The sequence below is a fragment of the Somniosus microcephalus genome, chromosome 11, assembly GCF_052327205.1.
Source record: "Somniosus microcephalus isolate GS21.2 chromosome 11, FLI_Smic_1.0, whole genome shotgun sequence".
In the NCBI taxonomy this organism is placed as follows: Eukaryota; Metazoa; Chordata; class Chondrichthyes; order Squaliformes; family Somniosidae; genus Somniosus; species Somniosus microcephalus.
In genome coordinates, this window is record NC_140997.1 from 161,737,671 (window position 1) to 161,753,109 (window position 15,439).

Genomic DNA, 15,439 nt, shown 5'->3' on the forward strand with positions numbered 1-15,439 from the left:
GCTCCTAGCGTTCTACAGGGTAATGGCGGCGACCCGCGGCTTCGGCACGTCTCACTTTTCCTTCCCCTTTTTTTATTTTCGCTACGCTGCCCGGTTCTTGAGCACCGACCGCGCCCTGTGCACTCCACCCTCTCTCTCTCTCTCTTTTCCTCCCGACGACGCTGCACGGCCCCTTTGCAGAGCCGCTCGATCATGCTCGAGCCCGCCTCAGTCCGGAAGGGTCAGCGCACTACCTGCTACCAGCACGATTTGCTGGAACACCTTGACTGGGGAGCCAAGCCCAGCTCTCCACAGTCTCTCCTGCAACTCTCCGAACTCCGATGGATCCTTGGGCGGTTGCCCGCGGTCGACGCCCGTTGTTCTGACTTCGACCTCCAAGAAGCTTCTTCTCAGGGAAAGATCCCCGTGAGGTGATGCAGTACTGCAGGTGAGTTCGAACCTGTTCGTCGCCAATGTAGTGTCTGAGTATAAATAATACACGGACTGCAGGAGAACAATAATAACAGGTATTTACTGAACAGAGGGTACTCTTTTATTTTATTTCTGAACAGAGGGTAACTTAAGACTGAAGTACAGAAGCCTGCTATGGCTTTATATACAGGGGTGGTCACTGCCGGTACTGCAGTATAGAATCAGTTCTTCTCTTAAAGGTACATACACAACAGCACTGTTTCTCTGGGAGTCCACCATCCTCTGCAGAGTGGAAATGATGGGTTCCATGGTGTGCGCAGAGCTCTGTGCACTGTTGGAGGCCGACTCCTCCATGCTTCTTACCATTGCCAAGAGGCTGTCGGGCACCCTTGCCATTGCACCTATCATCTCCGTGTGCAAGCTCATCACCCTTCTTGTGAACACCTCCCCATCGAGGTACTCATCTCAGTCCTGTGCAGCAGAACTCGCGCGCAAACTCATCCTCCGGGGAGCTGGCTCCCGAGCTACCCTTTCCCCCTGGCCTTGCTGCAGCCCGCTCGTCCCCAGCGCATCACCCAATGCACACCCCGCTACTAAACTTGCCTCTAAAGATCGTGTAGTGCCAGTATCTGAGGTTGCGCCTGCGGGTGAGAGATGCAATGACCCGGTGCTTTGCTCCTCCTCCTCTTCACCTTCCTCACTATCAGTGGGGTCTCAGGGGTAGGCTGGTCATCTGGTTGCTGATTCTCTGAAAGCATAAAGGCACAAGACTCGCGTTAAGGTGAGGGAAGGGGGGCAGGAACGGAGCAAGGAATGCAGACAGTATCAGGAGCTGGAAAGTGGGAAAGGCTTGTGGTGTGAGGGGGGTGTGGGATGAGAGGAGAGGGGATGAACATACCGTTGTTGCCCCCAAGGGGGTCGATGTTGCCGACAGCCACGCCGCCCACCACCTGCTGCCGAATGAGTCGCAGCACTCACTCCTCCAGGTCTGAGAGCTGGTGGAGCTGTGCATCACCCCTGCCTGTTCTCTGTTGCTCCCTCCTATTGTGAGCCATCTTGGCCTGCAAGAGAAATGAATGTGTGTGAGTCAGAGTCCAGCTATGTGTTTGGGAGATATGCCTGCCGTAGTTGAATAGCTGTGATTGTAGGCAAGGTGTGAGGTGTGGATGTGAGTTTGAGTAGGTGCAGGTGCTTGGTGGGCGAGTGGTGGGGATGTGGTGATTTGTGCAGTGTGTACAGACTGAGGTTCAGATGCTGGTATGTAGGACCTGTTGAAGCATGTACTCACCTTGACCACCTGAGTGAGGTTGTTGAATTTCTTTCGGCACTGTGTCAGGCTGCGTATGACCACACTACTGCCCGAGACCTCCTGGGCCACTTCCCTCCACATTGCCCTGAAGACCTGGGGCAATGGCCTCCTTCCACTGTCCGGGAGCAGCACTGCCCTCCTTCGCTCCACTCCCATGACCAATGCCTCCAATGCCTCGTCCGTGAACCGGCGAGCTCTCTCCCTGGGAGTGGGATCAGCCATCACGATGAGTGGATTGAGTTCCTTGCAGGTCGCCTCCACAGACAGCAATGCTGATAATGAGGACCTGCACAATGATGCAACCTTCCCGTTAAGAGCTGGAAGGGGCCAGTCTGAAGGATCATTCCCGATTGCATAGCACCTGAAATTCATTATGGCTCTGCTGGTAGTGCCCCTGTAGTGCCCTGCTTAGGTCATCAGCGCTTGATTTAGCACGCCAGCTCTTTCCAGGAGCGCTAACATTCAATTTAGGGAAACCCCAGACTCATTAGCATTTGGCGCTAATTTTTCACGATTTCAAACGGGGCGATACTGAATTTCCCCCCTCCAAGTCTTTCTTTGTTTAATGTGCCGCCAGGAGATGGCGCTGATGTGCTGTGATGTTGATTGAAATCACAGCAGCTTCGGACCATCTGCAGGCAGCTAAAACCATAGAAACTCCCAACATGGTGAAGGTAATTGAGTATAACATGAGATACTGTGTATTCTACGCGGGCCTATTGCGGAGGGCAGATGGTCACAATAACATGAACTATCCTGTGAGCGTTTCCAGAAAGGAGTTATTAATGTCCGCTATAAAGCAAATAGTCATTTGTTAATAAAATATTAGACTTTCTGGCAGATAAATTTGCCTAAAAAGGGAAAAGTGTACATTTTCTAACATACTATTCTATTTCCTTGTCCATTGTTAAAGGGGCACTGACTAAGAGAAAAAGTGTTTAGCAAATCTTGTTTCATTTATTTACAAGCACGTGCCCCAATAAAATAAATTGTGCCAAAACACTTTACATCGCATGTGCATGATACCTTAGTGACAAAAATGACACATAACCCTCCTTTCTCTTCTTCCCCAACAACGATTTAGAAAACATACTTTCATGAAGATAACTGCTGCTTTAAGTTCCTGTATTGCTCTCACTGTTTTCCTTGTAAGTTTATATATAGTCTAAAATACTGAATTAATTTTGATAATAAATACCTACTATTTTTCTTTTTTAAACACTGCCCCTTCCTATTTCTTCCCCCTTTCCTAAATCTGCTGACTCGTACTGTCAAACATTCCCACAAGGGCTGCTTCCCCTCCAATATTCATGCCTGAGCTTAAACAGTCAGTGTTAGTAGGCTTTTCGAACATAGGTGCCATCACAATTGAGCCCAATCCTGTCCTCACTCAATGTCCACATATGTGTACTTTGTAGCAGGATGTTGATCAGGAGCAGGAGCGTTGCTGAGCACCCCCCGCTCCCCCCAACTCTGGGGTACTGAGGCCAATTGTAGTGTCCACACCAGCTGAGATCAGCTAACTCAGCACAGACTGATAATCAAGCCGGGGACTTTATGGCTGCTGTAATAACTGAACCATCTGAGCTTCTACAGTATCTACCACTTTTATTTGGCAAAATAGAAAATAGGCATAAAACAGGAAAAAAGAAGAAAGAGCTTGCATTTATATAGCGTCTTTCGTGACCCCAGGTCATCCCAATGCGCTTTACAGCCAATGAAGTATCTTGAAGTGTGGTCACTGTTGTAATGTAGGGAAAGGGGGAGAAATGCGTTGCTGGTGATACTTCAGGTCAGGCTTAGGTGTTTCCATAGTGATAGCACTAACTAAGGTGGTAGAAATGTGATTCCCTCTACGTTTTTCCAATTTTTGGGGAGGAATTATTTATTTTTTAATGGACAGATTCAGAACTGTGCCATTCCTTTGAAGCTTCCATAATCAAAACTTTCCTGTCATACTATGGTGTTGATGGGAGGACGCTGATGCAAAGTGATGTTCTGCTAACTAGAACTTCAATGCAAGTCAAAGCAAATGCCACTGATGGGGTTCGTCTTCCACTTCAGTGTAAACAGTCGTTTCTCCAGGGTGTCCGTGGCTGATGTTACAGTGCATGAGAGGGAGATGCCCCCAGCGGAAATTCACCCCCAAAGTCCAAACTCTGTCGTGCCTACGGCGCAGTGGATCTTGATCTTAGTATCCAGCCATATGGTAACTTAGCGACATCATCTCACCACTCTGGTGCCCCTCATTGCTCGGTGAGGGGCAAGACAGATCAAAAACAGATTCTGTGTCACCGCTAGGGCCACGTATACATTGGAGGTGATCCTGAGCGCTGACCATGACCTCGGCGGAAGAGCCACGTAAACCACCAAAAATGTTGCGGTAGAATGCCTGAGAAATTCACCCTATTGTCTCTAACCAAAAAATTGTTAAAAATTGGAGAAAATAGAATGAGGGTAAATTAGTAAGAAATATAAAAACAGATTGTAAGAGCTTCTACACGTATGTAAAAAGGAGGAGAGTAGCAAAAGTAAGCATTGGTCCCTTAGAGGCTGAGACAGGAGAAATTATATTGGGGAACAAGGAAATGGTAGAGGCTTTAAACAAATATTTTGTATCTGTCTTCACAGTAGAAGACACAAAATGCCTACCAAAAGTAGTGGGGAACCAAGGGGCTAATCAGTGTGAGGAACTTAAAGTAATTAATATCAGTAGAGAAAAAGTACTTGTGAAACTATTGGGACGAAAAGCTGACAAATCCCCTGGACCTGACGGCCTACATCCTAAGGTTCTAAAAGAGGTGGCTGTAGAGATAGTGGATACATTGGTTATGATCTTCCAAATTCCCTAGATTCAGGAAAGGTCCCAACGGATTGGAAGGTAGCAAATATAACCCCGCTGTTCGAGAAAGGAGGGCGAGAGAAAACCGAGAACTACAGGCCAGTTAGCCTGACATCAGTCATTGGGAAAATGCTGGAATCCATTATTAAGGAAGTAGTAACAGAGTACTTGGAAAATCATAATGGCCCAGAACTTGGTGTCGGGGGCTTGCCGCGCGTACAAGCCCCCGATGTGCGCTCACCCTGCGCGCCGACATCTGAAACCTGGCCCGCAGTGGATTTCCTTTCAGTGGCCAGGTTCTGATGTCGGCGCGCTGTGCTAACCTGACCCAGCGGCGTAGTTAGTGCGATGTGCCGGCTGGGATCAGGTGAGCACTGTTCAGCCAATCAGCGGAGGGGAAACTTCATTCATAAGTTTGAGAGTAAGAACTGTCAAACTCATGAGAAGTACTGCACCCCAAAACACTACTTAAACTTTAAATAAAATTTTAAAAAACATCCCAATCATTAAATTAAGTATAAATAAGTTAAAAAAAATAATTTAAACAATAATTTTTTTTTTTGAAAAAAATAAATCTATATATATAAATCGGTCGATCTGTCTGTCTGTCATTCTGTCATTCTGTCTATCTGTCATTCTGTCATTCTGTCATTCTGTCTGTCATCGCGTGTGCGTCTGGCGGGCTATGCACTCGAAAGTTACAGGGCGTACCTACGCGCGCGTTACCTCCAAAGAAAGCTTACGCTTCCGAGACGGTTTTAAGCGTATTTATGTTTCGGCCGGGCTAAAATCGCGCCCGCGGTATCCGATAAACCTTAACATTCTGCTCATTAGCATCTCATTATCCGCTCATTAGCGACAGAGTGACCTCGAGCTCGACCAATCGTACGCCGGGCCAATCGGTGCGTGTGTGACCGGGCCTTATCGTTCTGAACCGAGGTGAGTCGCCGCCATCTTGATTCCAAACTTTTCCTTTCTTTTTCCCGCTTTCTGCGTCTTTAAAAAAAACGTTGCTTTTAAAACACATAGGGCTAGATTTTCAGTTGCTTGCGCCAGCAGTTAGCGCCTTAAGAGAAGTGATTTCCGGGCGCTATGCGTGTAGCGCCCGGGCGCAGCGCAGTTTGCGCCCCGCCCCAAATTAAGTTGCCCGTTAGCGCCGGCGCAAAGTTTAGCGCCCGCCCGGATGCGCGCGCAGAAAATGACGCCACATCCTCGTGCAACGCCCTTTGGCCGCCCCGATTGCAAACTTCAGTCGGACCGCCCCATTGTGCGGCGGGCGGCCGGAGCGTTTGGAAAAAGGAACGCAACACAACCAGCGCGGGCCCCGGGGGGCGCTAATTAAAGGGAACGTCCTCTCCAGTATAAAGGCCATCCATTATTTCAGAAAACAGTCTTGTGCAACGCATTTCTGGAGACACAACAAGGAGGATAGCTAACTGGTTTCAAGCAGCAAGAGCCAGGTATTTTTGGACTCAGGCAACAGCGCTGCAAGTGGCCATTTGGAAATTAGAGTGTTTGCCAGGATTTGATGGGGGTTGCATGGGGTGCCAACGCGGAGCTGCAGCTCCATGTCCGTAGGGCTCGCAGACGTATTGTGAGAGGGGCAGCCCTGGCTAGAGGCAGAGGGGGCTACAGGCGTCGGCCACGTAGGCCTTACCCAGTCAGGCTATACCGCCAGCAGCGCTCCTACCTAAACATGAGTGCCGCGCGATGTGTTAAAAGGCTCCGATTCCGGAAGGGGGTGATTGCAGAGATCTGCCACCTGCTTCGCCGAGATCTGCGGCCAAAGCTCAGGTGCAGGACGTCTCTGTCGGTGGAAGTGAAGGTGACGGTGGCATTGAACTTCTATGCCACCGGCTCCTTCCAATACGCTGCTGGGGACATAGCAAACATCTCCCAGTACGGCGCGCATCGCTGCATCCGCCAGGTGACCGAAGCACTGTTCAGAAGGAGAAGCCAATTCATCTCCTTCCCCATGGCCCTGGAGAGCCAGCATCAGCGCGCATTGGGATTTTCCAGACTCGGGGAATTCCCCTTGGTGCAGGGCGCCATTGACTGTACGCATGTGGCTTTGCGGGCCCCTCTGGAGCATGGCGAGCAGTATCGCAACAGGAAGGGCTACCATTCTCTGAATGTGCAGCTGGTCTGTGACCACAAGCAGCGCATCATGGCAGTCAATGCCAGCTTCCCAGGCAGCAGCCACGATGCCTTTATCCTGCGGCAGAGTACTGTGCATGACATGTTCCAGGCACAGCCTCCCCCAAGAGGATGGCTACTCGGGGACAAAGGCTATCCTTTGTGCACCTGGCTCATGACCCCGCTCCGCGCGCCCAGGACCGCTGCTGAAGAGGCCTACAACGAGAGCCATCAAACCACCCGCAACATCATCGAGCTAACTATTGGGGTCCTCAAGCAGCGGTTCCGCTGCCTTGATCGCTCCGGAGGAGCTCTCCAGTATTCGCCGGACCGGGTCTCCCAATTTGTGGTGGTTTGCTGCATGCTACACAACCTGGCTATCCGCAGGACTCAGGCACTGCCACCTGACGTTGGACCAGCACCTCAGGAGGAGGAGCAGGAGGAGCATGAGGAGGAGGAGGAGGAGGAGGAGGAGGAGCAGGAGTACGTTCCCAGGAGGGAGCGACCAGGGCCAAGGGCCGCACGACGCCACCTTATTACACGGTACTTCTAAGCCCCCTGTCAGGGAATGGCCAGGGGCCATGAGGGAAGATGAATGCAGCCGCTCCGCAAGCCCTCAGCCGGCGAAGCCAACAAACACTAAGAAGAACAACCATGGAGACTGCATGAATAAAGATAATTTTTTATTAAACAAAAATGGAAAGCCCTTCCCACATGAATCCCCAAAAACAATAAACGGGCCCCACAAAAAGCCCAACAAACTACTCACTCCCACAAACTGGGGAGGAGCCACTCCACCTTTATTGAAACCGGGCCTCAACGTCGGCCTAACGCAAAAAAAAAGCCCTCCAAAAGCACAACCATGGGCAAAATAAAGATGGCCACCGCCATATTAAAGGAAAGCTGGCCACACCCTCTACTGAGTGGCCCGCGAGGGCGAGACCTTGGCCAGCATTTTGCCTCCCCTGCCCTGCCTGCTGCTCCTTCGCAAGCTCTGCCCAGTGGCTGCTGCGAGGCTGGGGGAAGGCGCCTGAGGCTCAGATGCCCTTCCGCCAGATGCCGCTGGGGGGCGGCCTACACGGCGTTTGGGCCTCGAGGGGCCGTCTCCTGAGTGGCGCGCCTGAGCCTGGCCACCATCAGCTGCAGCCGCTTGCCCTTGACGCCCCAGAGGGGGAATGGCGGCGACGGATGGTGCAATGTGGGCCAGCTGGCGTCTGGGATGCGCTGGCTGGTGCTGTGGCGCGGTGGCACTCGGCCGGGCCCGCACTGCAGGATCCGCAGCAATCAGCCGACGGCCGGCTTGCTGGGATGGTCCAGCGCGGCGCCTGCCCTGGCGATGCCTGCCTGAGACAGCGCGTGTGGCAGCAGTGAGTGGCCCTGTGGTCCTGGTGTGCGCGCGCATCACATCCGCCAGGGTCTTGACGGCATCAGTTAGCATGCGGCCAGTCGCGGCAGTTGCTGCCCCGAACTCGCGCACACTGGTCGCCAGCGACTCGATGGCCTCAGGCATGCGCCCCACCACGCTCATGAGCTCCGTGTGGCGCCGGTCCGAGTCGTCGGCCATCTGATCGAGCTTCCGCACCTCCTCCGAAGTGAAGGTGTCCGGACTGGAGTCGCGACTCTCCCGCTGGGGAGGAGGGGGCCGAACTAGGGGACCCTTGCCGCGTTGGTGACGGCGAGTGTGCCGAGCAGCAGCACTCCCCTCTGATCCTTCCCCCCTTTGGGGGGAAGGCCGCGGGCCACGCGCACGGCTGCTGGGTGGCTGGACGCCACTGGTCCCAGAAGCTGCATTGCCCTGCGACAGTTCCTCCAGGCACTCGTCCAGTGAGGAGGTGTCGAGCATTTCCTCCTCTCCTGCGGGACGTGACTGTTCCCCCGAAGGTCCGGCTTGCTCCTCCTCCTCCTCCTGGTTGGAGGTGCTGTCACTGGCAGCCTCAGGGTCCTGGTCGTCACCAGCTGAAAGCAGGAATGCACAAGAGTAGCTTCAGAGTGAGGAGACGGCGTCAGCGAGGGAGTTAGGACTGGTGGGATTCAGCGCATTGGTGGGACAGTGGCAAAGGAGGTAGCTCGGATGGGCCAGTGCGACGCGAGAGGGCCAAAAGGCGAGGTCCTTACCATTGCCGGGCAGTGGAGGGTCGGATACACCGCACGCTGTGGGGACAATCACACGTGCTCCCATGAGCACACACACGCGCTCCTCCAGCCGAGTGAGCTTCTGCAGCTTGGCGCGGCCACCCCTGGCACGGGCCTGGCGATTAAACGCTACTTTAGCCTGCAAGAGAAAGGACGGGCTGTAAGTGCGCAGTGAAGCCCTGATGTAGTGTGCACTGCCTCCCATGGTGGAATAGCTTGGCCAAAGTGTAGAGTGCCGAATGGCCATTTGATGCTCATGACTGTCCCAATGCTGCTGGCTGAGGGCTGGCCAAAAGGACTTTCAGGTCCCTTTGCCCATCATGTCAGGTGTACATGCAAGAATGAGGAGGAGACTGGAAAGGCTACTCACCCTCACAATCCTGGTCAGATCGTTGTACTTCTTACGGCATTGTGTGTGGGTCCTGGGGGCCTCGCCGGTGAACGTCACCCTCTGGGCGATCTGCTTCCAGGCTTTGGTGTAGTCGTGGTGGGTTGGATTCCTCCCACTGTCTGGAAACAAGATCTTGCGCCTCACCTCCAGAGCTGTGAGCATGATGTCCAGATCACCCTCTGAGAAGCGCAGGGCACGCTGACGGGCCTTCTCTGGCGTTGCCATGACTCCCTGGGGCTGAGCAGTAGTGTTGAGGCCTCTTTGCAAGGCTGCAGTGTGCAGGGCGTGGCAGCAGACCAATTCGTCCCTTCCCCCTTTAAGAGCTGGTCGGCACCACGGGGTCTGCTGTCAGTGCAAAAATGACCGCACCCGTGCTGCGCCCCGCCTGGGCGCTATCCCTCTGGACCGCCGGCTTAGCGCCTAAAGAGAGTAGTGGAACGCCTCTTTTAGCGCTCCACCAACCTCTTAGGGCGAAGCCACTGAATTCCCGGCAACGGGGCGCTACTTTGGGGCGGGCGCTAACTTCGGGCGGGCGCTAAGGTTAGCGCCCCAAAACTGCCTATACTGAAAATCTAGCCCATATTGTTTTAAAAAAAAATGATTTAGAAATGAATTAACTTATCTAATCTCATTAATTTTCCTACCTTTCCCCGTTTTTCCAGGTAGGCCTCGAAGCCTCGGCTTCTCCTCCGCACCCACGCCCGAGCTAGGCACCTCCCGGCCCCACTCGAAGGCTGCAGGGGCAGGCCTCAGCCCAGCGCCGCTACCTTACTAAAGGGTGCGCGTGCAGCAGGAGTTGAGACATGGCGTCTCTCTCTGGCTCGGCCGGGGGGTGGGGCTTGCTGAGCGTCAATGGTTACCCTGGCAACCGGGCCCGCCGGCCGTCTCGCACAGCCGCAATCGGCGGTCTTCACCTCGGGGGGGGGCGCGACCCTCGGCGGGGGCCGCGACCCTCGGGGGGGGCGCGACCCTCTGCGGGGGCCGCGACCCTCGGGGGAGGCGCGACCCTCGGGGGGGGCGCGACCCTCGGGGGGGGCGCGACCCTCGGGGGTGGCCGCAACCCTCGGGGGGGGCCGCGACGCTCGGGGGGCCCGCGACCCTCGGGGGGGGCCGCGACCCTCGGGGGGGCCCCCCCGCCCTCCCTCCCCTCCCTCCCCCCCAGCCTTCCCTCCCCCCCTCCCCACCCCTCCCTCCCCCCCCCGCCCCGACCCCCCCTCCCCGCCCTCCCTTCCCCCCGCCCTCCTTTTCCCCCCCTTTCCCACCCTCCTTCCCCCCTCTCCCTCCCTTCCCCCCTCCCTTTCCCCCCTCCCTTCCCCCCCGCCCTCCCTTCTCCCCCCCACCCCCCCTCCACCCCCCCGGCCCTCCCTCCCCCCCCCAGTCGCTCTCTCTCTCTCTTCCAACAACAACATGCCCTCGAAAGAGCCTCGGCACCGCCGGGCACTTCAGCTAGTCTATATATGTAAAGCGATGCTTCTGTCCTTCTGTCTGTCTGTCATTCTGCCTGTCATCGCGTGTGCGTCTGTCAGGCTATGCGCTCGAAAGTTACAGGGCGTACCTACGCGTGCGTTACGTCAAAAGAAAGCTTACCTTTCCAAAATGGTCTTAAGCGTATTTACGTTTCGGCCGGGCTAAAATCGCGCCCGCGGTATCCGAAAAACCTTCAACATTCCGCTCATTAGCATCTCATTATCCACTCATTAGCGACAGATTGACCTCGAGGTCGACCAATCGTACGCCGGCTTGCGGCCGCGTGCGGCTGGGCCCTCCTACGGTCGAGTGACGGGACGATTGACCAATCCTACGCTTTGGCCACCTGATGGTCGACCAATCGGTGCATGTGTGGGCGGGCCTTATCGTTCTGAACCGAGGTGAGTAGCCGCCATCTTGCTTCCATTCTTTTTCCTGCTTTCTGCTTCTTTCTTTTCAAATATACATTTCCAGCAAAAAAAAAGTTGCTTTTAAAACACAAATTGTTTTTTATAAAAGTTAATTAATTTGTAAATCTTTTCTCTAACCTCTATAATTCTCCTACCTTTCACTGTTTTTCCAGGCCCGGGGCCCAGGCTTCTCCAACTGCCAGCAGTGCAACTCTAGACCCAGGCTCCCGGCCTAGACAGAGACAAACACTGGCAGAGGGCAGAGGGTGTGCTGCCTCAGCTCCATTCCCGGGGTCAGTAGGTGGGGAGGCTTCATAAGCAACTGGGGTAGGTCACATGCCCCAAATAATAATCTGAAGATCCTGTGTTTGCAGCTGAGGAAATTTCTTCTGCAGACAGCCCCAGATTAACGGCAGCCATCTTTGTCAAGGAGGGCAAAAAGTTTCAGTGCGACGCCATTTTGATTCACTGTGTAACAGAGTGCATGCGTGGCCATCTTAGTACAGGAACATAGAGTGGGTGGGGCTTCTGTGCTCCAAATCTGTGTCTGTGACAGACAATCGACTGTGTAGCTGTGCAAGGTCTGTCGCTATAGCAACAGCTTTAGCTACAGAGCTTCAGAGCCACACCTGAGTGTTTAGAAGCTGTTGCTAAGCAACAGTGTTTGTTGTTAAATACAGAGATAAGAATCTCGGTATCTCTCAACATTAACTCTAAAGAGTGGGTGCCGGATAGCACAAATTTCCTGTACTTTAAGTTTATCTCCCCCCTCCCTTTCCACCCCCCAACCCCCCTTCACCCCCCCACACCCCCCACCCCCCTCCACACCCCCCAGCCCCCACACCCCCACACCCTCCCCCCACACCACCCACACCCCTCCCCCCCCACACCCCCTTCCCCCCACCCCCCACACCCCCCACCCCCCCAGCCCCCTCCCCCCACACCCACTTCCCCCCCCACCACCCTCCCCCTTCCCCCACAAGCCCCACCCGCCTTCCACCCCACACCCCTTCCACCCCCTCCATTCACCCCCTTCCCCCCTCCTCCCCTCCCCAACCCCTCCTCCCCCTTCCCCTCCCTCCCCCACCCCCCTTCCCCTCCCTCCCCCACCCCCCCTTCCCCTCCCTCCCCCACCCCCCCTTCCCCTCCCTCCCCCACCCCCCTTCCCCTCCCTCCCCCACCCCCTTCCCCTCCCCCCCACACCCCCCTTCACCCCCCCTTCACCCTCCCCTCCCCCACTCCCTCCCCTCCTTCCCCCCTCCCTTCCCCCCCTCCCCTCCCCCTCCCCTTCCCTCCCCCCTCCCCTCCCCTTCCTCCCCTCCCTTCCCTCCCCCCTCCCTCCCCTCCCCTTCCCCCCTTCCCTTCCCCCCCTCCCCCTCCCCTTCCCCCCTACCCTTCCCCCCTCCCCCTCCCTTCCCCCCTCCCCCTCCCCCTCCCTTCCCCCTCCCCCCTCCCCCTCCCTTCCCCCCTCCCCCCTCCCCCTCCCTTCCCCTCCCCCCTCCCCCTCCCTTCCCCCTCCCCCTCCTCCCCCCTCCCCCCCTGCTCCCCCCTCCTCCCTCCTCCCCCCTCCCCCTCCCTCCTCCCTCCTCCCCCTCCCCTCCTCCCCACTCCCTCCCTCCCCCCTCCCTCCCTCCCCCCTCCCCCTCTTTCCCCCTCTTCTTCCCCCCTCTTCTTCCCCCCCTCTTCTTCCCCCCTTCTTCTCCCCCCTCCATCTTCCCCCCCTCTTCTTCCCCCCCTCTTCCCCCAGTCGCTCTCTCTCTTCCCCCCAGTCGCTCTCTCTCTCTCTTCCAACAACAACATGCCCTCAAAAGACCCTCTGCACCGCCGGGCACTTCAGCTAGTTTTTAATAAAAAGGGCCTAAAACTAACTTACCTTATTGTAGATTGTTTAAAATAATAAACCTGTGGAAAAAAAAATTCTAAATTGCACTAAACACCACTTACCTGTAAAAATAAATACTTACGTGTGCTTTTTACAAGCGTAAAGACCGGAGGCCTTTACACATGCGCAAATCCCCCAAAACAGAGGAAATCCAAGACGCACGCGCTGCCCCCTACAGCGCACGTGCTAGCCTCTTCAACTCTCGGGTGAGAGGAGAGGAAATGCCGGTTTTCAGCGCATGCACTGTGCATGCTGAAAACCGGCATTTCCTCCGGCCAGACGCGTGAGTACCCCTTCCGTACTCACGTGTTTGGGGAGGAATTTCTGCCCCAATATGATTAGGCAGAGTTAACATGGTTTAATGGACGGTAAATCGTGTTTGACAAATTTAGGGGAACCAGTGGATGTAATATATTTCCAAAAGGCATTCGATAAGGTGCCACATAAAAGGTTGTTGAGCAAGATAAGGGCACATGGTGCTGGGGGTAATGTATTAGCATGGATAAAGGATTGGTTAACAGACAGAAAACAGAGAGTAGGGATAAACGGGTCATTTTCAGATTGGCAAGCTGTAACTAGTGGGGTGCCGCAAGGATGAGCGCTTGGGCCTCAGCTATTTACAATCTACATTAATGAATTAGATAAAGGAACAAAGTGCAATGTATATAGTTTTGCTGATGATACAAAGTTAGGTGGAAAAGTAAGATGTGAGGAGGATGCAAAGAGCCTGCAAAGGGATATAGACCAGTTAAGTGAGTGGGCAATAAGGTCCAGTATGATTTGGACAGGTTGGGTGATTGGGCAGATGCATGGCAGATGCAGTATAATGTGGATAAATGCGAGGTTATCTACTTTGGTGGCAAAAACAGGAAGGCAGATTATTATCTGAACAGCAATAGATTGGGAGAAGGGGAAGTGCAACAAGACCTGGGTGTCCTTGTGCACCAGTCGCTGAAGGTAAGCATGCAGGTGCAGCAGGCGGTTAAGAAGGCAAATGGTATGTTGGCCTTCATAGTGGGAGGATTCGAGTACAGGTACAGTCTTGCTGCAGTTGTACAGGGCCTTGGTGAGACCACACCTTGAGTATTGTGTGCAGTTTTGGTCGCCTTATCTGAGGACGGATGTTCCTGCCATGGAAGGAGTGCAGTGAAGATTCACCAGACTGATACCTGGGATGGCAGGAATGACGTATAAGGAGAGATTGGGTCGATTGGGCTTATACTCACTGGAGTTTAGAAGAATGAGAGGGATCTCATTGAAACTTATAAAATTCTAACAGGACTAGACAGACTAGATGCAGGAAGGATGTTCCCGATGGCGGGGGAGTCCAGAACCAGGGGTCACAGTCTAAAGATAAGGGGTAAGCCATTTAGGACAGAGATGAGAGGAATTTCTTCACCCAGAGAGTGGTGAACCTGTGGAATTCTCTACCACAGAAGGCAGTTCAGGCCAATTCATTAAATATACTCAAGAAGGAGTTAGATATATTTTTTAAGGCTAAAGGAATCAAGGGATATGGGGAGAAGGCAGGGACAGGGTACTGAGTTTGGATGATCAGCCATGATCCCATTGAATGGCGGAGCAGGCTCGAGGGGCCGAATGGCCTACTCCTGCTCCTATCTTCTATGTTTCTATGTTTCTATGGAGTATAATGTGGAGAAATGTGAGGTTATTCAATTTGGTAGGAAGAATAGAAAAACAATAATTTTTAAATGGTGAGAAACTATTAAGATTTGGGTGTCCTCGTACAAGAACCAAAGAGAGTTAGCATACAGCAAACAATTAGGAAGGCAAATGGCATGTTGGCCTTTACTGCGAGGGGGTTGGAGTACAAGAGTAAGGAAGTCTTGCTACAATTGTACAGGGCTCTGGTGAGACCACACCTGGAGTACTGTGCACAGTTTTGGTCTCCTTATTTAAGGAAGGATATACTTGCCTTAGATGCAGTGCAACGAAGGTTCACTAGATTGATTCCTGGGATGAGGGGTTTGTCCTATGAAGAGAGATTGAGTAGATTGAGCCTATACTCTCTGGAGTTTAGAAAAATGAGAGGTGATCTCATTGAAATATGGGGGAAATATTCACTAGCGACCATTTTGGGTCACTAAAATCACCTGGACGCTAAATTTAGTTCTCTGCGAAAAATAGCTCCGCCGATTGGTAAATTTCATTTTAGCGGCCCAAGAGGGAGGGGGAGCACTAATTCAAGTGCTCCACTTCCTTCTTAGAGTGCAAACCCCAAATATCGGGGCATGCATTCTGCAGCACTATGCACTAGGCCACGTAGCGCTGCCGCATGGAAAGGCTCTTCACTTCATTAAAGGGGAGGGCCCAAGCCCACAACTCTGTGGGACTGGAGCTGGACCACAGAGGAGCGGGGTGCCGTGGCAGCAGCCCGGCACGCAAGAGGAATGCGGGGCTGCCAGATCGCGACACGGACCCCGCGTTCAAAGACACA